Genomic DNA, 23,994 nt, shown 5'->3' on the forward strand with positions numbered 1-23,994 from the left:
GAAGCTTGTCAAGCGTAATTTACCTTAAAATAATTGGAAGGCATTTGAAATTGGGGGTCATTTGGCTAAAGTTGTGGGGGGTAGGGCTGGTTCAAGTAATTAGTGGGCCCAGTAAATCTGGACCACGTCACGGCAGTGGAGCAGGGAGAGGTAAGTATTTCAACTTTGCAAGTGCTGTGATCCTGAGCAAGCAGGGGGGGGCCCACTCGTTGGCATTGGCACTGGCACAGGGCCCCTCAAAGTACAGCGGTGTGTTTGCACGGCGGGGGCGCCTCCCACCGGCAGCAACACTTTTGCGTACTATGAGAGGCCCTGTGCCAGTGACGTCGCCAACTAGTATTCCTCCCCCCACCTGATGAAGGAACCTGCACTTTCATCTGCACCTTCCTCTTTGTCCCCGTGTAAGGTGGTATGGTATGCGGGAAGAGCAACCTGACTTTCAGCAGGGTCACAATGTTGTTGTGTAGCGTGCACGGGGAATGTTGCGTTATGGGTCAATGTACCAGCAGACTCATCTATCACTGGCTGGGCAATGGGCACGATGAAGTGGAAACACAGATATAGGCCCAAAGAAGAAAGTGGGCTAAATGCAGTTCAAAATTGGTAACACAGGAATAACCAGGGGGCATTGCAGTGGAGGACAACTGGAATGAGAGGCTGACACAGAGAGTAGGGCCAAATCAGTAAGTAGTCGAAATGCAGTTCAAAATTGGCAACCGTAGTAAACAGGCGGCACAGCTTTGTTCAGTGGAGGAGAACAGCAAGGAGTGGCAGACACCGATAGTAGGCCCCAACCCAACTAGTAGGCCAAATGCAGTCTAACATTAACAACTACTTAACGAGAGGCTGAAAATGGAATTTCAGGACAGGAAACCAGGAGAACAGCAAGGAGTGGCAGACACCGATAGTAGGCCCCAAACCAACTAGTACGCCAAATGCAGTTGTTCCATTTAACCACAATTTAATGAGAGCCTGAAGATAGAAGCTCAGGAAAGGCAACCTGGGGAACACCTTGGAGTGTAACACACCATCTCTCTCCACCCCATACCCATTTTGTAGGCCTAATGCTGTGTACTTTTCTACAACTACTAAACGAGAGTCGGAAGACCGAAGCAATGGCAAGGAAACCTGGGGAACACCTTGGAGTGTAACACACCATCTCTCTCCACCCCATACCCAATTTGTAGGCCTAATGCAGCCTACTTTCCGACACCTACTAAACGAGAGCATGAAGATCGAAGCTCAGGAAAGGCAACCTGGGGAACACCTTGGAGTGTAACACACCATCTCTCTCCACCCCATACCCATTTTTTAGGCCTAATGCAGTGTACTTTTCTACAACTACTAAACGAGAGTCGGAAGACCGAAGCAATGGCAAGGAAACCTGGGGAACACCTTGGAGTGTAACACACCATCTCTCTCCACCCCATTCCCCATTTTTTAGGCCTAATGCAGCCTACTTTCCGACACCTACTAAACGAGAGCATGAAGATCGAAGCTCAGGAAAGGCAACCTGGGGAACACCTTGGAGTGTAACACACCATCTCTCTCCACCCCATACCCATTTTGTAGGCCTAATGCTGTGTACTTTTCTACAACTACTAAACGAGAGTCGGAAGACCGAAGCAATGGCAAGGAAACCTGGGGAACACCTTGGAGTGTAACACACCATCTCTCTCCACCCCATACCCAATTTGTAGGCCTAATGCAGCCTACTTTCCGACACCTACTAAACGAGAGCATGAAGATCGAAGCTCAGGAAAGGCAACCTGGTGAAAACCTTGGAGTGTAACACAACCTGTCTCTACACCCCATACACAATTAGTAGGCCTAATGCAGCGTAGTTTCCAACAGCTACTAAACGAGAGCCGGAAGATCGAAGCTCAGGAAAGGCAACCTGGGGAACACCTTGGAGTGTAACACAACCTCTCTCTACACCACGGAAGGGCTGATTCTTAGGAAGGAAGGCTGTTGTAAATAAGCATTGCGCGTCCGAGGGTGATTATATTCTTATTCGGTATCTACTCACCCTCGGACGCGCCATGCTTCTTGATTTGTAATTAATGTTTATTTGCAATGTGCTTTTGACTTACTCAATTATTTTTTTAATTATTGATTTTATTAAATTAATAGTTTAACATCTTATTGGAAATAATTTAAAGGAGACGCGACAGGACAACACTCGGTGGATGCCATATCTGTGTTAACAACTCCAAAAAACTTTCAGTTAACTTCTTGCAGGAGAAAGAAATTGTAGCTGTTGGACCTTTGTAGTACAGTTCCAGATATTTGTTGTGTGTTTGTTTTGATTGTTAAAATGTCTGCATTTGAGATCTCAACACGATCTTATTTTTTATAATCAAATTAATTTTTTAAATATTTTATTAGGTTGGTTCAAGGGGTACACGGGCCGCAGTAGACAGGTCAGTGGAGGCCTAGTGGAAGGAGGGACCACAGACAGGCATCGAAGGCCTAAAATAATAACACATGGCTGTAGGCAATTTTAAATTGGTTCCAGGGGTACACGGGCAGCAGTGCCCTGGTCAGTGTAGTAGTAGTTGAAAGAATGGACCGCAGACAGGCATCGAAGGCCTAAAATAAAAAAATTGGGCTGGCTGTAGGCAATTTTAAATTGGTTCCAGGGGTACACGGGCAGCAGTGGTGTGGTCAGTGGAGGCCTAGTGGAAGGAGTGACCACAGACAGGCATCGAAGGCCTAAAATATTAACACATGGCTGTAGTCAATTTTAAATTGGTTCCAGGGGTACTTGGGCAGCAGTGCCCTGGTCAGTGTAGTAGTAGTTGAAAGAATGGACCGCAGACAGGCATCGAAGGCCTAAAATAAAAAAATTGGGCTGGCTGTAGGCAATTTTAAATTGGTTCCAGGGGTACACGGGCAGCAGTGGTGTGGTCAGTGGAGGCCTAGTGGAAGGAGTGACCGCAGACAGGCATCGAAAGCCTAAAATAATAAAACATGGCTGTAGGCAATTTTAAATTGGTTCCAGGGGTACACGGGCAGCAGTGGTCTGGTCAGTGGAAGTCTAGTGGAAGGAGTGACCGCAGACAGGCTTCGAAGGCCTAACATAACAAACTTGGGCTGGCTGTAGGCACTTTTAAATTGGTTCCAGGGGTACATGGGCAGCAGTGTATGGTCAGTGGAAGTCTAGTGGAAGGAGTGACCGCAGACAGGCATCGAAGGCCTAAAATAATCACACATGGCTGTAGGCAATTTTAAATTGGTTCCAGGGGTACACGGGCAGCAGTGGTGTGGTCAGTGGAGGCCTAGTGGAAGGAGTGACCACAGACAGGCATCGAAGGCCTAAAATATTAACACATGGCTGTAGTCAATTTTAAATTGGTTCCAGGGGTACTTGGGCAGCAGTGCCCTGGTCAGTGTAGTAGTAGTTGAAAGAATGGACCGCAGACAGGCATCGAAGGCCTAAAATAACAAAATTGGGCTGGCTGTAGGCACTTTAAATTGGTTCCAGGGGTACATGGGCAGCAGTGTATGGTCAGTGGAAGTCTAGTGGAAGGAGTGACGGCAGACAGTCTTCGAAGGCCTAACATAACAAAATTGGGCTGACTATAGGCACTTTTAAATTGGTTCCAGGGTAACACGGCCAGCAGTGGCCTGGTCAGTGTAGTAGTTGTAGAAAGAAGGGACCGCAGACAGGCTTCGAAGGCCTAACATAACAAAAATGTCAAAACAATGGTATTGTCAGTGCCAGGCATTGAAGGATGTCAGCGCCTAGACTACACATTGGTGAAGCTGTGAGAGATAATTTTGCTAGTGGTAGAGCACTGTTTGAGCTGGGGGGGGAACTGGCTTGTGGCCGGCGGTACAGGCACAGGGCCCTTCATATTACAACGGTGTGTCTGACGTTGGGTGCGCACCACCACCGCCAGAGACACTTTATTGTACTATGAGGGACCCAGTGGCAGTGCCGTCGACCAAAAGCGGCCACACCCACCTCTTCAGACAAACAGCACTCTCAAGGGTCCAAGCGCAAAGTGGCGATAGCACGGCCCCGTGTGGGGAGTTTGGCCATTTCGTGAGGTGGAAACATGTCGTATGCTGGACAATCAGGTGAAGAAAATTACGAGATTGGAAAAGTCATTCAGAATAGTCCACAGGCAAGACCTTTTCATAGGAAAGCTAGGTGTCAGCCGGGCAGGGTGGGGCAAAAGATTTTGAAATCCAGTTGTGGTTCATTTTAATGAAGGTTAGATCATCTACATTTTGGGTAGCCAGACGAGTCCTTTTTTCTGTTAGTATTGAACCTGCAGCACTGAATACTCTTTCTGATAGGACACTAGCTGCCGGGCAAGCAAGCTCCTGCAATGCATATTCTGCCAATTCTGGCCAGGTGTCTAATTTGGATGCCCAGTAATCAAATGGGAATGACGGTTGAAGGAGAACGTCGATAAGGGATGAAAAATAGTTTGTAACCATACTGGACAAATGTTGTCTCCTGTCACTTTGAATTGATGCTGCAGTACCTGTCCTGTCTGCGGTCATAGAAAAATCACTCCACAACCTGGTCAGAAAACCCCTCTGGCCAACGCCACTTCTGATTTCTGCCCCTCTAACACCTCTGGTCTGCTGGCCCCTGGAGCTCGTGTGAGAACGATCACGGGCGCTGTGTGCAGGGAATGCCAGAAGCAAACGGTCAACAAGAGTTGATTGTTTTGTTGCTAATATTAGTTCCAAGTTCTCATGTGGCATAATATTTTGCAATTTGCCTTTATAGCGAGGATCAAGGAGGCAGGCCAACCAGTAATGGTAATCGTTCATCATTTTTGTAATGCGTGTGTCCCTTTTGAGGATACGCAAGGCATAATCCGCCATGTGGGCCAAAGTTCCCGTTGTCAAATCTGCGGTTGTGCTTGGTTGAGGGGCAGTTGCAGGCAAATCTACGTCACTTGTGTCCCTCAAAAAACCAGAACCCGGCCTTGCCACGCCACCAATTTCCCGTGCCCCCGGGAAAGCTTCCTCATTAAAATTATACTCATCCCCATCATCCTCCTCATCCTCCACCTCCTCTTCGCCCGGTACCTCGTCATGTACACTGCCCTGACCAGACAATCGCTGACTGTCATCAAGGCTTTCCTCTTCCTCTGGTGCAGACGCCTGATCCTTTATGTGCGTCAAACTTTGCATCAGCAGACGCATTAGGGGGATGCTCATGCTTATTATGGCGTTGTCTGCACTAACCAGCCGTGTGCATTCCTCAAAACACTGAAGGACTTGACACATGTCTTGAATCTTCGACCACTGCACACCTGACAACTCCATGTCTGCCATCCTACTGCCTGCCCGTGTATGTGTATCCTCCCACAAAAACATAACAGCCCGCCTCTGTTCGCACAGTCTCTGAAGCATGTGCAGTGTTGAGTTCCACCTTGTTGCAACGTCTATGATTAGGCGATGCTGGGGAAGGTTCAAAGAACGCTGATAGGTCTGCATACGGCTGGAGTGTACAGGCGAACGGCGGATATGTGCGCAAAGTCCACGCACTTTGAGGAGCAGGTCGGATAACCCCGGATAACTTTTCAGGAAGCACTGCACCACCAGGTTTAAGGTGTGAGCCAGGCAAGGAATGTGTTTCAGTTGGGAAAGGGAGATGGCAGCCATGAAATTCCTTCCGTTATCACTCACTACCTTGCCTGCCTCAAGATCTACAGTGCCCAGCCACGACTGCGTTTCTTGCTGCAAGAACTCGGACCGAACTTCCGCGGTGTGTCTATTGTCGCCCAAACACTTCATAGCCAATACAGCCTGCTGACGTATGCCAGTAGCTGCCCCATAATGGGAGACCTGGTGTGCAACAGTGGCAGGTGCGGATGGAGTGTTTGTGCGACTGCGGTCTGTGGACGAGCTCTTGCTTCTGCAGGAGGACGAGGAGGAGGAGGAGGAGGAGGGGGTGCGAACGGCTACAGACAACTGTTTACTAGACCGTGGGCTAGGCAGAACTGTCCCAAACTTGCTGTCCCCTGTGGACCCTGAATCCACCACATTTACCCAGTGTGCCGTGATGGACACGTAACGTCCCTGGCCATGCCTACTGGTCCATGCATCTGTTGTCAGGTGCACCTTTGTGCTCACAGATTGCCTGAGTGCATGGACGATGCGCTCTTTAACATGCTGGTGGAGGGCTGGGATGGCTTTTCTGGAAAAAAAGTGTCGACTGGGTAGCTCGTAGCGTGGTACAGCGTAGTCCATCAGGTCTTTGAAAGCTTCGCTTTCAACTAACCGGTAGGGCATCATCTCTAACGAGATTAGTCTAGCTATGTGGGCGTTCAAACCCTGTGTACGCGGATGCGAGGCTAAGTACTTCCTTTTTCTAACCATAGTCTCATGTAGGGTGAGCTGGACTGGAGAGATGGAGATCGTGGAACTAGCGGGGGTGCCGGTGGACATGGCAGACTGAGAGACGGTGGGAGATGGTATTGTTGCCGCCGGTGCCCTAGATGCAGTGTTTCCTACTACGAAACTGGTGATTCCCTGACCCTGACTGCTTTGGCCTGGCAAAGATACCTGCACAGATACAGCAGGTGGTGCGCTAAATGGTGGTCCTACACTGCCGGAAGGGATGTTGCGTTGATGACTAGCTTCATTGGCCGAGGGTGCAACAACCTTAAGGGACGTTTGGTAGTTAGTCCAAGCTTTCAAATGCATGGTGGTTAAATGTCTATGCATGCAACTAGTATTGAGACTTTTCAGATTCTGACCTCTGCTTAAGGAAGTAGAACATTTTTGACAGATGACTTTGCGCTGATCAATTGGATGTTGTTTAAAAAAATGCCAGACTGCACTCTTTCTAGCATCGGATACCTTTTCAGGCATTGCAGACTGAGCTTTAACCGGATGGCCACGCTGTCCTCCACCAGGTTTTGGCTTTGCCACGCGTTTTGGGCAAGATACGGGCCCGGCAGATGGAACCTGTGGCGATGTTGATGCCTGCTGCGGCCCCTCCTCCTCCTCTGCTTCAGAACTGCTGCCGCCTGCACCCTGTTCCCCCAATGGCTGCCAATCGGGGTCAAGAACTGGGTCATCTAATAACTCTTCTTGTACCTCCTGCGCAACTTCGTCTGTGTCACCGTGTCGTTCGGTGGTATAGCGTTCGTGATGGGGCAACATAGTCTTATCAGGGTCTGATTCTTGATCAGCACCCTGCGAGGGCAATGTTGTGGTCTGAGTCAAAGGACCAGCATAGTAGTCTGGCTGTGGCTGTGCGTCAGTGCACTCCATGTCAGATTCAATTTGTAATGGGCATGGACTGTTAACTGCTTCACTTTCTAAGCCAGGGACGGTATGTGTAAAGAGCTCCATGGAGTAACCCGTTGTGTCGCCTGCTGCATTCTTCTCTGTTGTTGTTTTTGCTGAAGAGGACAAGGAAGTGACTTGTCCCTGACCGTGAACATCCACTAACGACGCGCTGCTTTTACTTTTACCAGTTTCACGAGAGGAGGCAAAAGAGCTAGAGGCTGAGTCAGCAAGATAAGCCAAAACTTGCTCTTGCTGCTCCGGCTTTAAAAGCGGTTTTCCTAATCCCAGAAAAGGGAGCGTTCGAGGCCTTGTGTAGCCGGACGACGAACCTGGCTCCACAGCTCCAGACTTAGGTGCAATATTTTTTTCCCCACGACCACCTGATGCTCCACCACTACCACTACCCTCATTACCAGCTGACAATGAACGCCCCCGGCCACGACCTCTTCCACTAGACTTCCTCATTGTTTTAAAAACGTAACCAAACTAACGTTATTTGTTGCAGTCACACAACTTACACGGTGAGCTATAACTTCAGTATGATTTAGCTACCCCTTTACAGGTTGGTGAGACCACAGCGAAAATCAGGCCCAATGTTACACACTCTTTTTTTGGTGGCTGCAAATTAGAGAGATGCCCCACACGCAGGACTGTCACTGAAGCACAAATGTTAATATTAATGTCACACTATTATTTTTTTTTTATTTTTATTTTTTTCAGGAACACTTTAGAAACCCCCCCCAAAAAAAAACATTGATTTTTGCAGGGAGAATTTAGAAAACAAATGTAACAAACTATATGCTTTCTATGGGCCACTGAGTGAGAGATGACGCACACAGGAATCAGGAGTGGCACACAAGCCCAGAGGCCAATATTTTTCTACCAATGATTGATGGAGTTATTTTCTCTGGTAGATTTTGGAACCCAAATCAAGGAAAAAAAATATAGGCTTTCTATGGACCACAATTGGAGAGAGAGAGAGAGAGAGAGATGGCACACCCAGGAGTCAAGACTGGCACACAAGCAGAAAGGCCAATATTAATCTCCCACTGTTTTTTTTTTTTTTTTTTTTTTTTTTCAGGGAGACTTTAGAAAAAAAAATAATAAAAAAAATATGATTTTATCAGGAAGAATTTAGAAACCAAATAAAATAAAATGATTTTTTCAGGGAGAATTTATAAAACAAATAAAACCAAAAATAGGCATTCTATGGCCCACTGACTGAGAGATGACGCACCCAGGAGTCAAGACTGGCACACAAGCAGAAAGGCCAATATTAATCTCCCACTGTTTTTTTTTTTTTTTTTTTTTTTTTCAGGGAGACTTTAGAAAAAAAAATAATAAAAAAAATATGATTTTATCAGGAAGAATTTAGAAACCAAATAAAATAAAATGATTTTTTCAGGGAGAATTTATAAAACAAATAAAACCAAAAATAGGCGTTCTATGGCCCACTGACTGAGAGATGACGCACACAGGAATCAGGAGTGGCACACAAGCCCAGAGGCCAATATTTTTCTACCAATGATTGATGGAGTTATTTTCTCTGGTAGATTTTGGAACCCAAATCAAGGAAAAAAAATATAGGCTTTCTATGGACCACAATTGGAGAGAGAGAGAGAGAGAGAGAGAGAGAGAGAGATGGCACACCCAGGAGTCAAGACTGGCACACAAGCAGAAAGGCCAATATTAATCTCCCACTGTTTTTTTTGGTTGTTTTTTTTTTTTTTTTTTCAGGGAGACTTTAGAAAAAAAAATAATAAAAAAAATATGATTTTATCAGGAAGAATTTAGAAACCAAATAAAATAAAATGATTTTTTCAGGGAGAATTTATAAAACAAATAAAACCAAAAATAGGCGTTCTATGGCCCACTGACTGAGAGATGACGCACCCAGGAGTCAAGACTGGCACACAAGCAGAAAGGCCAATATTAATCTCCCACTGTTTTTTTTTTTTTTTTCAGGGAGACTTTAGAAAAAAAAATAATAAAAAAAATATGATTTTGTCAGGAAGAATTTAGAAACCAAATAAAATAAAATGATTTTTTCAGGGAGAATTTAGAAAACAAATAAAACCAAAAATAGGCGTTCTATGGCCCACTGACTAAGAGAGAGAGAGAGAGATGGAACGCTTAGTACTGGCACACAAGCCCAAAGGGCAATATTAATCTCCCTTTTTTTTTCCAGGGAGAATTTCTAAAACCCCCCAAAAAAAAAAAATAGGCTTTCTATGGCCCACTATTTGTGAGAGAGATGGGACGCTCAGGACTGGCACAGATGGCACGCTCAGGACTGGCACAGAAGCCCAGAGGCCAATATTAATCTCCCTTTTTTTCTGGGAGAATTTATAAAACCAAAAAAATATTTAAATAGGCTTTCTATGGCCCACTATTTGTGAGAGAGATGGCACGCTCAGGACTGGCACAGATGGCACGCTCACAACTGGCACACAAGCCCAGAGGCCAATATTAATCTCCCTTTTTTCAGGGAAAATTTATAAAACCAAAAAAAAAATAAAATAGGCTTTCTATGGCCCACTATTTGTGAGAGAGATGGCACGCTCAGGACTGGCACAGATGGCACGCTCACAACTGGCACACAAGCCCAGAGGCCAATATTAATCTCCCTTTTTTCAGGGAAAATTTATAAAACAAAAAAAAAAAATTAAATAGGCTTTCTTTGGCCCACTATTTGTGAGAGAGATGGCACGCTCAGGACTGGCACAGATGGCACGCTCACAACTGGCACACAAGCCCAGAGGCCAATATTAATCTCCCTTTTTTTCAGGGAGAATTTATAAAACCAAAAAAAAAATTAAATAGGCTTTCTATGGCCCACTATTTGTGAGAGAGATGGCACGCTCAGGGCTGGCACAGATGGCACGCTCAGGACTGGCACACAAGCCCAGAGGCCAATATTAATCTCCCTTTTTTTCAGGGAGAATTTATAAAACCCCAAAAAAAATAAAATAGGCTTTCTATGGCCCACTATTTGTGAGAGAGATGGCACACTCAGGACTGGCACACAAGCCCAAAGGCCAATATTAATCTCCCACTGTATTTTTATCAGGGAGAATTTATACACCCCACAAAAAAAAATACAGAAAAATGAAAAGGCTTTCTATGGCCCACTATGTGAGAGAGATGGCACACACAGGGATGGCACTCTAGCAGAAATGCCAAATTGCCAATCTTAATCTCCCACCAAAAAAAAAAAAAAAAAAAACACAGGGAATGTCCTACAATTACTATCTCCCTGCCTGCAGTAATCTCAGCCAGGTATGGCAGGCAGCTACTATCTCCCTGCCTGCAGTAATCTCAGCCAGGTATGGCAGGCAGCAATAAGGAGTGGACTGATGCACAAATGAAATAAAAAGTGTGGACAAACAAAAAAGATAGCTGTGCAGAAAGGAAGGAACAAGAGGATTTGTGCTTTGAAAAAAAGCAGTTGGTTTGCACAGCGGCGTACACAGCAATGCAGCTATCAGGGAGCCTTCTAGGGCAGCCCAATGAGCTACAGCGCTGAGGGGAAAAAAAAAAAAAAAAAACTTCCACTGTCCCTGCACACCGAGGGTGGTGTTGGACAGTGCAAATCGCTGCAGCACAAGCGGTTTTGTGGTTAATGGACCCTGCCTAACGCTATCCCTGCTTCTGACAAAGCGGCAGCAACCTCTCCCTAAGCTCAGATCAGCAGCAGTAAGATGGCGGTCGGCGGGAACGCCTCTTTATAGCCCCTGTGACGTCGCAGACAGCAAGCCAATCACTGCAATGCCCTTCTCTAAGATGGTGGGGACCAGGACCTATGTCATCACGCTGCCCACACTCTGCGTTTACCTTCATTGGCTGAGAAATGGCGCTTTTCGCGTCATTGAAACGCGACTTTGGCGCGAAAGTCGCGTACCGCATGGCCGACCCCGCACAGGGGTCGGATCGGGTTTCATGAAACCCCGACTTAGCCAAAAGTCGGCGACTTTTGAAAATGTTCGACCCGTTTCGCTCAACCCTAGTCAGACGTGTTGGTGCAAGAGCTCATGTTTTTCAGCACATTATACAGTATGTAAAAAGTAATGGTGTCATTCAAAACTACAACTTGTAAAAAAAAAGCCCTCATACAGGTATGTTGATGGAAAAAATAAACAAGTTGTGGCTCTCGGTAAAAAAAAAAAGTGCAATAACGACAAATGGTGAGGTCCTGAAGTAGTTAACAGCTGGATGTTCACAGATGAGGGAGTGTCCAAACATATTGTGAAACTGTCCAATCAGTGCTGATATTTTCAGGTTGTGGAGGGACACACAACATAAATAAGTAGAATGTTAGCACCCAGTTGTCAATTTCCATTATTAGGAGAAACAATAGAATGGCACAAAGCAGTGCCGTTAGAAAGAATGCTTCATCATTAATACATTGTTAGGTCTCGAGTTCCCGCTTCTGCACAGGGGGAATCTCGAGCCATCTCCGCTGCGGTCTCCCATTCTTATCCAGCCGCAGTGGAGTCTGCTCAGCAGGGACGTCGGTCCCAGCGTCTTGCTCAGTCTCACGCTGTACAGAGAGTTACTGCTGCTTCTTCAGCTTCTGCCATTAAAGTCAGTGCTGGTCAGCAGTGAGCGGACTTCTCTGGGACTAAGTCCTTGTCTGCACACACTGAGCATACCCAGGGCAAGATCTCCCGTTGGAGATCAAGGGTCATGTGCTCAGGCTCTGCAGCACATTCCATTGGTCCTCTTGGCAGGTCTTGGAAGGGCAAAGTTTCTGTGGCCACTTCCTGTGCTGCAACGATATAAACTGCGCATGACCGCACGGCCATGCGCTAGTGTACAATTGTTAATGTGTGTATGTTGTGAGTGCAAGTCGTCCTTGGATACCCCTACCCTATTGAATGTCTGTTCGCGGAAGGTGTATGGTTGCTATCTAGCGCCCGACTTAGCCTACAGCACGAATCACACATTACAGCGTCCAGTTGCTGTGACCGCCAGTACGGCGCCGTGCACTTCCTCTGTGCTTTCCTTACCCAAGCCTGGGTGGTTAGTGGCGTTCGTCAGTGCGGCACCGCATGCACTCTTGTGCCTTAAAATCGTTATTTAGTTTCCTTACACACCCAGTTGCGGTGTTATGCCAGCAAGGGTCTAATCGGACTTCAATCCTAGTTGGGGTTGAGTTCGCTGACTACTTGCTCGCGCTCTATGTGCGGTACCGCGGTCCTGTGACGCAACAGGATCGCTTCCTTCACGTTGGGTGAAGTTTAACCCACGTGTGTATACTTATGAGTACCGCCATATAGTCCGTCGTTACTTGGCAGCAGGTTCCATCTCTGCACGGTGGACCCCGGGCTGCGAACGCACCATACTCTATCTGTCTTAATGTGAAGACACAAAAGAGAATAGTAAAACCAAAAACACTCAGTTTGAAAAAATGTTGCAGTAATCCGCAAGTGCTAGTAAAAGATGTAAAAAACAGGGTATTTGGTTGATACGTTTTTTGCAAAAAACGTATCAACCAAATACCCTGTTTTTTACATCTTTTACTAGCACTTGCGGATTACTGCAACATTTTTTCAAACTGAGTGTTTTTGGTTTTACTATTCTCTTTTGTGTCTTCAGGTTTCTTGGTGGTGTGTGAACATGATCATACAGACTTGTTCACTGTGCAAGTAGCCCATGTGTTCCTGTTTCCATAATTGTTCTCTTGTGTCTACAAGACTGGGGAGTTCCACCACTCCTCTTGGGCTATCTGCACAAAAGCTGTTCTACCCTGTATGCACACATGGATTTTTCCTCTCTGAACCCTGTTATATACAGATGATCAGGTTTTTAAATACATCAGATAGGGATTGCATACATTAGTTAGGACTGCTCTGATAAGGGTATACCGTGAAGATTGGTAGAGCAGCTTAGTATACATTTTTTGCAAAAAACGTATCAACCAAATACCCTGTTTTTTACATCTTTTACTAGCACTTGCGGATTACTGCAACATTTTTTCAAACTGAGTGTTTTTGGTTTTACTATTCTCTTTTGTGTCTTCAGGTTTCTTGGTGGTGTGTGAACATGATCATACAGACTTGTTCACTGTGCAAGTAGCCCATGTGTTCCTGTCTTAATATTTGGTGCATTCCGCTAGCCCTAACATTACACTAGCACCAGGGTCTGGCTAGTAATGACGGACAAACAGCAATCCTTGTGGTATATCCAGCAGCTGGAGGGTAGGTTGGCGGCTCTTGAGAGCGCAACCTCAGCTGTGGATGTTACCGCGGTTGCTGTACAGGCTGCTAGCGTGGCTGCAGCAACCCTGTCCATTGCCACCCCTGTTCCGACATTTTCTCGCCTCCCGCTGCCAGAAAAATTTTCTGGTGATAGCAAGTTTTGTAGGGGATTTGTGAGTCAGTGCTCTATTCACCTCGAGCTCCTGGCTGCACGTTTTCCCACAGAGCGGGCTAAGGTGGGATTTATAGTGTCTCTCTTGTCGGACAGGGCGTTGGAATGGGCTACGCCGCTGTGGGAGCGTGGCGATCATGTGGTGCAGAGTGCTCCGCTGTTTCTGAGCACTCTGAAACAGGTCTTTTTAGGACCTCAAGTCACCCATGATACGGCGCTCCAACTGCTGGCATTAACTCAGGGTGAGTCCTTGGTCAATCAATTCGCCGTCCAATTCCGCACTTTAGTTTCTGAGCTGGATTGGTCGGATAAAGCTCTCATCCCCATATTTTGGAGGGGCCTGGCTGACCACGTTAAGGACGCTCTGGCCACTAGGGAGATTCCTGCCACACTGAAGGAGTTAATAACTGTCTCCACTCGAATTGACCTCTGTTTTAACGAGCGGAGGTTAGAGCGAGCCCAGTGTAGGCAGAGGTTTCGGCTGGCTCCTACCTTCGCCAAACCTCTGGAATCTCCGGTCCTGGTTCCTGAGTCACATGAGGCCAGGGAAGTGTCACAAGCGGGATCTAAGTCCCGGACCGCTTGTGCACTCAAGGTCTGTCATGTTTGCCAGCAGTCAGGACATCTAGCCACCAGATGTTCTCAGCGATCGAGGAAACGTCAGCGTTTAGTGGTAGTAGGTGGAGGTACACTAAACACGGCGACATTTGCCTCTAAATTGTCCTTTAAGGGGACAATTACTATAGGCTCATTCTCCCACTCGGTAGAGCTCTGCGTGGATTCTGGGGCGGAGGGCAATTTTATGTCTTCTGCCTTCGCCCAACGTCACGCAATACCCCTGGTTATGCTAGCTCAACCAGTAACGGTACGAGTGGTGAATGGGTCGGCACTGCCCTCACAGATAACACACCAGACCATCCCTTTTACTCTGTCCATGTCGCCATCTCATCAGGAGATTATATCTCTGCTTGTCATTCCTGAGGGAATTGATGAGGTCCTGTTGGGAATACCTTGGCTACGGTACCACTCTCCTCATATCGAGTGGTCCTCTGGCAGAATTCTGGGATGGGGCGAATCTTGTGGGGGTAGGTGTCAGAGGGAGTGCGTTCAGGTTGCTACTACAGAGGTACCCACAGATCTTTCCTCTCTCCCCAAGCAGTATTGGTCTTATGCAGACATGTTCTCCAAAAAGGCGGCGGAGATCCTTCCGCCCCATCGCCCCTATGACTGTCCTATTGATCTCTTGCCTGGTGCTGAGCCTCCCCGGGGTCGAGTCTATCCGCTATCTCTCCCGGAGACGGAGGCAATGTCACAGTACATCCAGGAAAATCTGGCAAGAGGATTCATTAGGAAGTCAGTGTCACCTGCTGGGGCAGGGTTCTTCTTCATGCAGAAGAAGAATGGAGAATTGCGTCCATGCATAGACTACAGGGGTCTTAACGCCATCACCGTTAAGAATAAGTATCCTTTGCCCTTGATATCTGAGCTCTTCGATAGGCTTCGGGGAGCAAGGGTATTTACTAAACTAGATCTGCGGGGTGCTTACAACCTGATTCGCATCCGTCAGGGGGACGAATGGAAGATGGCTTTTAACACCAGGGATGGGCACTATGAATATCTGGTGATGCCCTTCGGGCTCTGTAATGCCCCAGCCATTTTCCAAGACTTTGTGAACGATATCTTCCGGGATATGCTTTCCACCTCGGTCGTAGTCTATCTGGATGATATTCTCATCTACTCTCCAGATATTGACTCCCACCGGAGAGATGTTTGCAAAGTCTTCGACCTCCTACGGGCAAACTCCCTCTATGCCAAGTTGGAGAAGTGTATGTTTGAGCAGGAGTCCTTACCTGTCCTAGGCTACATCATCTCTGCCCAGGGATTGGCTATGGATCCTGCCAAACTACAGGCTGTGATGGACTGGCAGGAACCCCATTCTCTTAAAGCGGTGCAGCGCTTTATGGGGTTCATTAATTATTATCGCCAGTTCATTCCGCACTTCTCAACTTTGGTAGCTCCCTTGGTTGCCCTCACCAAGAAGGGGGCGAATCCCAAATTGTGGTCTGAGGAGGTCTCCAAGGCTTTTAACTCTATAAAGTCACACTTCGCTAGCGCTCCCATCCTACATCGCCCCGATGTTGATAAGTAGTGTTGAGCGATACCGTCCGATACTTGAAAGTATCGGTATCGGATAGTATCGGCCGATACCCGAAAAATATCGGATATCGCCGATACCGATATCCGATACCAATACAAGTCAATGGGACATCAAGTATCGGAAGGTATTCTCATGGTTCCCAGGGTCTGAAGGAGAGGAAATTCTCCTTCAGGCCCTGGGATCCATAGGGATGTGTAAAATAAAGAATTAAAATAAAAAATATTGATATATTTACCTCTCCGGCGGCCCCTGAACTCAGCGCGGGTAACCGGCAGGCTTCGTTGTTCAAAATCAGCGCTTTTAGGACCTGAGAATCACGTCCCAGCTTCTGATTGGTCGCGGGCCGCCCATGTGACCGCCACGCGACCAATCACAAGCCGCGACGTCACCGCAAGCTATTAACGCGCTCATTTTTAAAAATGAGCGCGTTAATGACTTTCAAAGACGTAGCGGCTTGTGATTGGTCGCGGCCACGCGACCAATCACAAGCCGCGACGTCACCGCAAGCTATTAACGCGCTCATTTTTAAAAATGAGCGCGTTAATAGCTTGCGGTGATGTCGCGGCTTGTGATTGGTCGCGTGGCGGTCACATGGGCGGCCCGCGACCAATCAGAAGCCGGGACGTGATTCTCAGGTCCTAAAAGCGCTGATTTTGAACAACGAAGCCTGCCGGTTACCCGCGCTGAGTCCAGGGGCCGCCGGAGAGGTAAATATATCAATATTTTTTATTTTAATTCTTTATTTTACACATCTCTATGTATCCGATACCGATACCCGATACCACAAAAGTATCGGATCTCGGTATCGGAATTCCGATACCGCAAGTATCGGCCGATACCCGATACTTGCGGTATCGGAATGCTCAACACTATTGATAAGCCATTTATCATGGAGGTGGATGCCTCTTCTGTTGGTGCTGGAGCAGTCCTCCTCCAAAAGGATGCTCAAGGTCGGAAGCATCCTTGCTTCTTTTTCTCCAAGACCTTCTCACCAGCAGAGAGGAATTATTCCATCGGGGACAGGGAGTTGCTAGCCATGAAGTTGGCTTTCTCGGAGTGGAGACATCTCTTGCAGGGAGCACGTTTTCCCTTCCAAGTCTTCACAGACCATAAAAATTTGGTGTACCTGCAGACAGCCCAGCGGTTGAATTCTCGCCAGGCCAGATGGTCCTTATTCTTCTCCCGGTTTCATTTCACCCTCCATTTTCTTTCTGGGGAGAAGAACATTCGGGCCGACGCTCTCTCTCACTCCGTTGTGTCATCTGCGGAGGAGGAGGAGGAGCCTCGGCTTATTGTCCCCACCGAGAGCTTGAGAACTGTGGCCCCGGTTTCGCTAGAGTCTGTGCCCCCGGGCAAGACTTTTGTTCCATCCAATTTGCGACCGGAGGTTCTCTCTTGGGCACACTCGTCCAGGGTGGGTGGACATTTTGGTACCAAAAGGACATCTGAGTTACTGGCGAGGACGTACTGGTGGCCGCATATGGCTCGTGATGTCACAGAGTATGTTCGGGCGTGTGTCTCTTGCGCCAAGAACAAGACTCCTCAGCAACGGCCAGCTGGTTTGCTTTATCCTCTGCCGGTGGCGGACAGGCCCTGGGAGATGGTCGGGATGGACTTTGTGGTGGGCTTACCCAAGTCTCTCTAACTGCACCATTATCTGGGTGATCACCGACCATTTTTCCAAAATGGTGCACTTGGTGCCTCTTCCACAGCTACCTTCTGCACGGGCGTTGGCTATCTTGTTCGTCAAGCATATCTTTCGCCTACACGGTATGCCAGACAAAATTGTTAGTGACCGGGGTCCCCAGTTTGCGTCTCGATTCTGGAGAGAGCTTTGTCGTCTACTCAGTATTGAGTTGAATCTCTCTTCGGCATATCATCCCGAGACGAATGGGTTGGTAGAGGGGGCCAACCAGACCTTGGTCACATATTTACGACATTTTGTTTCTGCCAGGCAGGATGATTGGGCATCCTTGCTACCGTGGGCAGAGTTTGCACTTAACAATGCCGTAGCCGACTCTACCGGTCAGACTCCATTCCTCCTAAATTACGGCCAGCATCCGCATGTTCCTGTGCCCATGCCTGTGTCTTCTGCTGACTCCAGGGTGGCAGACTGGGCTGTGGAGGCACGGGACATTTGGGACCGCACGCAGGATGCCATTTGGGCCTCCAAGGAGAGTATTAGGTCCTCCGCCGATGTTCATCGGCGTCCCGCTCCGACCTTTGCTCCTGGCGACTTGGTGTGGCTCTCCGCCCGTAACATCAGGCTGCGAGTTGAGTCCACTAAGTTTGCTCTTCGCTACTTGGGTCCCTTCAAGGTTCTCGAACAGGTTAATCCTGTGGTCTACCGTTTGGCTATTCCTCCACGCTTGGGTATCACCGACACCTTTCTTGTGTCCCTCTTGAAACCCGTATACATGTCCCGGTTTTCCGAGTCATCTGCCGGGACATCGGGTTCGTCTACGGACGATTACGAGGTGAACGCTATTTTGGGGTGCAAGGTGGTACGCGGCAAAAAGTTCTATCTGGTGGATTGGAAGGGTTATGGCCCAGAGGACAGGTCATGGGAGCCTGCTGAAAACATTCGGGCCCCACAGCTCATTGCTGCCTTCGAGCGTAGCGAGGCCCAAGGAGGGGGGGGCCCTAGGAGGGGGGTAATGTTAGGTCTCGAGTTCCCGCTTCTGCACAGGGGGAATCTCGAGCCATCTCCGCTGCAGTCTCCCATTCTTATCCAGCCGCAGTGGAGTCTGCTCAGCAGGGACGTCGGTCCCAGCGTCTTGCTCAGTCTCACGCTGTACAGAGAGTTACTGCTGCTTCTTCAGCTTCTGCCATTAAAGTCAGTGCTGGTCAGCAGCGAGCGGACTTCTCTGGGACTAAGTCCTTGTCTGCACACACTGAGCATGCCCAGGGCAAGATCTCCTGTTGGAGATTAATTAATTGTTAATGTGTGTATGTTGTGAGTGCAAGTCGTCCTTGGATACCCCTACCCTATTGAATGTCTGTTCGCGGAAGGTATATGGTTGCTATCTAGCGTGTTGTGAATTCTGTGGCTGAGTTCACTTCTGTGGTCACAAGTGGTATTGCAGTCTCTGGGCTTCCTCCCTCAGGTGTTTTGGTGAGCTCGTTGGCTGCCTTGCTATTTAGCTCCACCTGAGTCTGTCTTCCTTGCTCCTTGTCAATGTTCCAGTGTTGGATCTGAGCTACTGCATCTTTCCTTGGGCCTGCTGCTCTGCTAGATAAGTGCTTCTAGTTTGTTTTCTGTTTTTTCTGTCCAGCTTGCTATTAACTTTTGCTGGAAGCTCTGAGAAGCAAAGGGGTGCACCGCCGTGCTGTTAGTTCGGCACGGTGGGTCTTTTTGCCCCTTTGCGTGGTTTTCGTTTTAGGGTTTTTTGTAGACTGCATAGTTCTCTTTGCTATCCTCGCTCTGTCTAGAATATCGGGCCTCACTTTGCTGAATCTATTTCATTCCTACGTTTGTCTTTTCATCTTGCTAACAGTCATTATATGTGGGGGGCTGCCTATTCCTTTGGGGTATTTCTCTGAGGTAAGTCAGGCTTGTATTTCTATCTTCAGGCTAGTCAGCTCCTCAGGCAGTGCCGAGTTGCATAGGTAGTGATAGGCGCAATCCACTGCTGCTTATAGTTGTGTGAGGATAGATCAGGTACTGCAGTCTACAGAGATTCCACGTCTCAGAGCTCGTCCTATTGTTTTTGGTTATTGCCAGATCTCTGTATGTGCGCTGATTACTGCACGCTGTGTTGCCTGATTGCCAGCCATAACAGTACAAGGAGCCACACCAATGATTCCCAATAGAGGGAAAAAAGAAATCCTGACATCATTTTTTTTTCTTAGCTCTGTCTTCAGTCTTTTTTTTCCCCTAGACATTAGAGTGCTTCAGGACACAGCTGTGGACATGGATATTCAGGCTCTGTGCTCCTCAATGGATAATCTCGTTGTAAATGTACAAAAGATTCAAGATACTATTGATCAGAAATCGATGCTAGAACCAAGAATTCCGATTCCTGATTTGTTTTTTGGTGACAGAACTAAGTTCCTGAGCTTCAGAAATAATTGTAAGCTATTTTTGGCCTTGAAACCTCATTCTTCTGGTAATCCTATTCTACAGGTTTTGATTATTATTTCTTTTTTGCGCGGCGACCCACAGGACTGGGCGTTTTCTCTTGCACCAGGAGATTCTGCATTGAGTAATGTTGATGCATTTTTCCAGGCGCTGGGATTGCTTTACGATGAGCCTAATTCAGTGGATCAGGCTGAGAAAAATCTGCTGGCTTTATGCCAGGGTCAGGATGATGTAGAAGTATATTGTCAGAAATTTAGGAAGTGGTCAGTACTCACTCAGTGGAATGAATCTGCACTAGCGGCTTTGTTCAGAAAGGGTCTCTCTGAAGCTCTTAAGGATGTAATGGTGGGATTTCCTATGCCTGCTGGTTTGAATGAGTCTATGTCCTTGGCCATTCAGATCGGTCGTCGCTTGCGCGAGCGTAAATCTGTGCACCATCTGGCGGTATTGTCTGAGAGTAAACCTGAGCCTATGCAGTGCGACAGGACTATGACTAAAGTAGAACGGCAAGAACACAGACGTCTGAACAGACTGTGTTTCTATTGTGGTGATTCTACTCATGCTATTTCTAATTGTCCTAAACGCACTAGGCGGTTCGATAGCTCTGCCGTTATTGGTACTGTACAGTCCAAATTCCTTTTGTCCATTACCTTAATGTGCTCTTTGTCATCGTATTCTGTCATGGCGTTTGTGGATTCAGGCGCTGCCCTGAATCTGATGGATTTGGATTATGCTAAACGTTGTGGATTTTTCTTGGAGCCTTTGCGGTGTCCTATTCCGTTGAGAGGAATTGATGCTACACCTTTGGCCAAGAATAAGCCTCAGTACTGGGCCCAGCTGACCATGTGCATGGCTCCTGCACATCAGGAAGTTATTCGCTTTCTGGTACTGCATAATTTGCATGATGTGGTCGTGTTGGGGTTGCCATGGCTACAAACCCATAATCCAGTATTGGATTGGAACTCTATGTCGGTAACCAGCTGGGGTTGTCAGGGAGTACATGGTGATGTTCCATTTTTGTCTATTTCGTCATCCATTCCTTCTGACATCCCAGAGTTCTTGTCGGACTTTCAGGATGTATTTGAAGAGTCCAAGTCTGATGCCCTACCTCCGCATAGGAATTGTGATTGTGCTATCGATTTGATTCCTGGTAGTAAATTCCCTAAGGGTCGTTTATTTAATTTGTCCGTACCTGAACACACCGCTATGCGCAGTTATGTGAAGGAGTCCCTGGAGAAGGGACATATTCGCCCATCGTCGTCACCATTGGGAGCAGGGTTCTTTTTTGTAGCCAAGAAGGATGGTTCGCTAAGACCGTGTATTGATTACCGCCTTCTTAATAAGATCACTGTTAAGTTTCAGTATCCCTTGCCATTGATTTCTGACTTGTTTGCTCGGATTAAGGGGGCTAGTTGGTTTACTAAGATTGATCTTCGTGGTGCGTATAATCTGGTGAGAATCAGGCAGGGAGATGAATGGAAAACGGCATTTAATACGCCCGAGGGTCATTTTGAGTATCTGGTGATGCCGTTCGGACTTGCCAATGCTCCATCTGTTTTTCAGTCTTTTATGCATGACATTTTCCGTGAGTATCTGGATAAATTCTTGATTGTTTACTTGGATGACATTTTGATCTTCTCAGATGATTGGGAGTCTCATGTGAAGCAAGTCAGAATGGTTTTCCAGGTACTGCGTGCTAATTCCTTGTTCGTGAAGGGATCAAAGTGTCTCTTCGGTGTGCAGAAAGTTTCATTTTTGGGGTTCATCTTTTCCCCTTCTACTATCGAGTTGGATCCGGTTAAGGTTCAGGCCATCCAGGATTGGACTCAGCCGACATCTCTAAAAAGTCTGCAGAAATTCCTGGGCTTTGCTAATTTTTATCGTCGCTTCATCTGTAATTTTTCTAGCATTGCCAGACCATTGACCGATTTGACCAAGAAGGGTGCTGATTTGGTTAATTGGTCTTCTGCTGCCGTGGAGGCTTTTCAGGAGTTGAAGCGTCGTTTTTGCTGTGCCCCTGTGTTGTGTCAACCTGATGTTTCTCTTCCGTTCCAGGTCGAGGTTGATGCTTCTGAGATTGGTGCAGGGGCGGTTTTGTCACAGAGAGGTTCTGGTTGCTCAGTGTTCAAACCATGTGCTTTCTTTTCCAGGAAATTTTCTGCTGCTGAGCGTAATTATGATGTGGGCAACCGAGAGTTGCTGGCCATGAAGTGGGCATTCGAGGAGTGGCGTCATTGGCTTGAGGGTGCTAAGCATCGCGTGGTGGTTTTGACTGATAAGAACCTTACTTATCTTGAGTCTGCCAAGCGCTTGAATCCTAGACAGGCCCGTTGGTCGTTATTTTTTGCTCGTTTTGATTTTGTGATTTCATACCTTCCGGGCTCTAAAAATGTGAAGGCGGATGCTCTGTCTAGGAGTTTTGTACCCGACTCTCCGGGGTTATCTGAGCCGGCGAGTATCCTCAAGGAAGGAGTCATTGTGTCTGCCATCTCCCCTGATTTGCGGAGAGTGTTGCAGAAATTTCAGGCTAATAAACCTGATCGTTGTCCGGCCGAGAAACTGTTCGTCCCTGATAGGTGGACAAGTAAAGTTATCTCTGAACTTCATTGTTCGGTGCTGGCCGGTCATCCAGGAATCTTTGGTACCAGGGAATTGGTTGCTAGATCCTTCTGGTGGCCGTCTCTGTCACGGGATGTGCGTGCTTTTGTGCAGTCCTGTGGGATTTGTGCTAGGGCTAAGCCCTGCTGTTCACGTGCCAGTGGGTTGCTTTTGCCCTTGCCGGTCCCGAAGAGGCCTTGGACACATATTTCGATGGATTTCATTTCTGACCTTCCCGTTTCTCAAAAAATGTCGGTCATTTGGGTGGTCTGTGATCGCTTTTCTAAAATGGTCCATCTGGTGCCCTTGGTTAAATTGCCTTCCTCCTCTGATTTGGTGCCTTTGTTCTTCCAGCATGTGGTTCGTTTACATGGCATTCCTGAGAATATTGTTTCTGACAGAGGTTCCCAGTTTGTCTCGAGGTTCTGGCGAGCCTTTTGTGGTAGGATGGGCATTGACCTATCTTTCTCCTCGGCCTTCCATCCTCAGACTAATGGCCAGACCGAACGAACCAATCAGACCTTGGAAACATATCTGAGATGTTTTGTTTCCGCTGACCAGGATGATTGGGTGTCATTTTTGCCGTTGGCTGAGTTCGCCCTTAATAATCGGGCCAGCTCAGCTACCTTGGTCTCTCCATTTTTCTGCAATTCTGGGTTCCATCCTCGTTTCTCTTCAGGACAGGTTGAGTCTTCGGACTGTCCTGGTGTGGATTCTGTGGTGGACAGGTTGCAGCAGATCTGGACTCAGGTAGTGGACAATTTGACCTTGTCCCAGGAGAAGGCTCAGCTTTTCGCTAATCGCAGACGCCGTGTGGGACCCCGACTTCGTGTTGGGGATCTGGTTTGGTTATCTTCTCGTCATATTCCTATGAAGGTTTCCTCTCCTAAATTTAAACCTCGGTTTATTGGTCCGTATAGGATTTCTGAGATTCTCAATCCGGTGTCTTTTCGTCTGACCCTCCCAGACTCCTTTTCCATACATAATGTATTCCATAGGTCGTTGTTGAGGAGATACGTGGCACCTATGGTTCCATCTGTGGAGCCTCCTGCCCCTGTTTTGGTGGAGGGGGAATTGGAGTATATTGTGGAGAAGATTTTGGATTCTCGTGTCTCTAGACGGAAACTCCAGTATCTGGTCAAATGGAAGGGTTATGCTCAGGAAGATAATTCCTGGGTTTTTGCCTCTGATGTCCATGCCCCAGATCTTGTTCGTGCCTTTCATGTGGCTCATCCTGGTCGGCCTGGGGGTTCTGGTGAGGGTTCGGTGACCCCTCCTCAAGGGGGGGGTACTGTTGTGAATTCTGTGGCTGAGTTCACTTCTGTGGTCACAAGTGGTATTGCAGTCTCTGGGCTTCCTCCCTCAGGTGTTTTGGTGAGCTCGTTGGCTGCCTTGCTATTTAGCTCCACCTGAGTCTGTCTTCCTTGCTCCTTGTCAATGTTCCAGTGTTGGATCTGAGCTACTGCATCTTTCCTTGGGCCTGCTGCTCTGCTAGATAAGTGCTTCTAGTTTGTTT

This window comes from Ranitomeya imitator, chromosome 3 (genome assembly GCF_032444005.1).
Source record: "Ranitomeya imitator isolate aRanImi1 chromosome 3, aRanImi1.pri, whole genome shotgun sequence".
In the NCBI taxonomy this organism is placed as follows: Eukaryota; Metazoa; Chordata; class Amphibia; order Anura; family Dendrobatidae; genus Ranitomeya; species Ranitomeya imitator.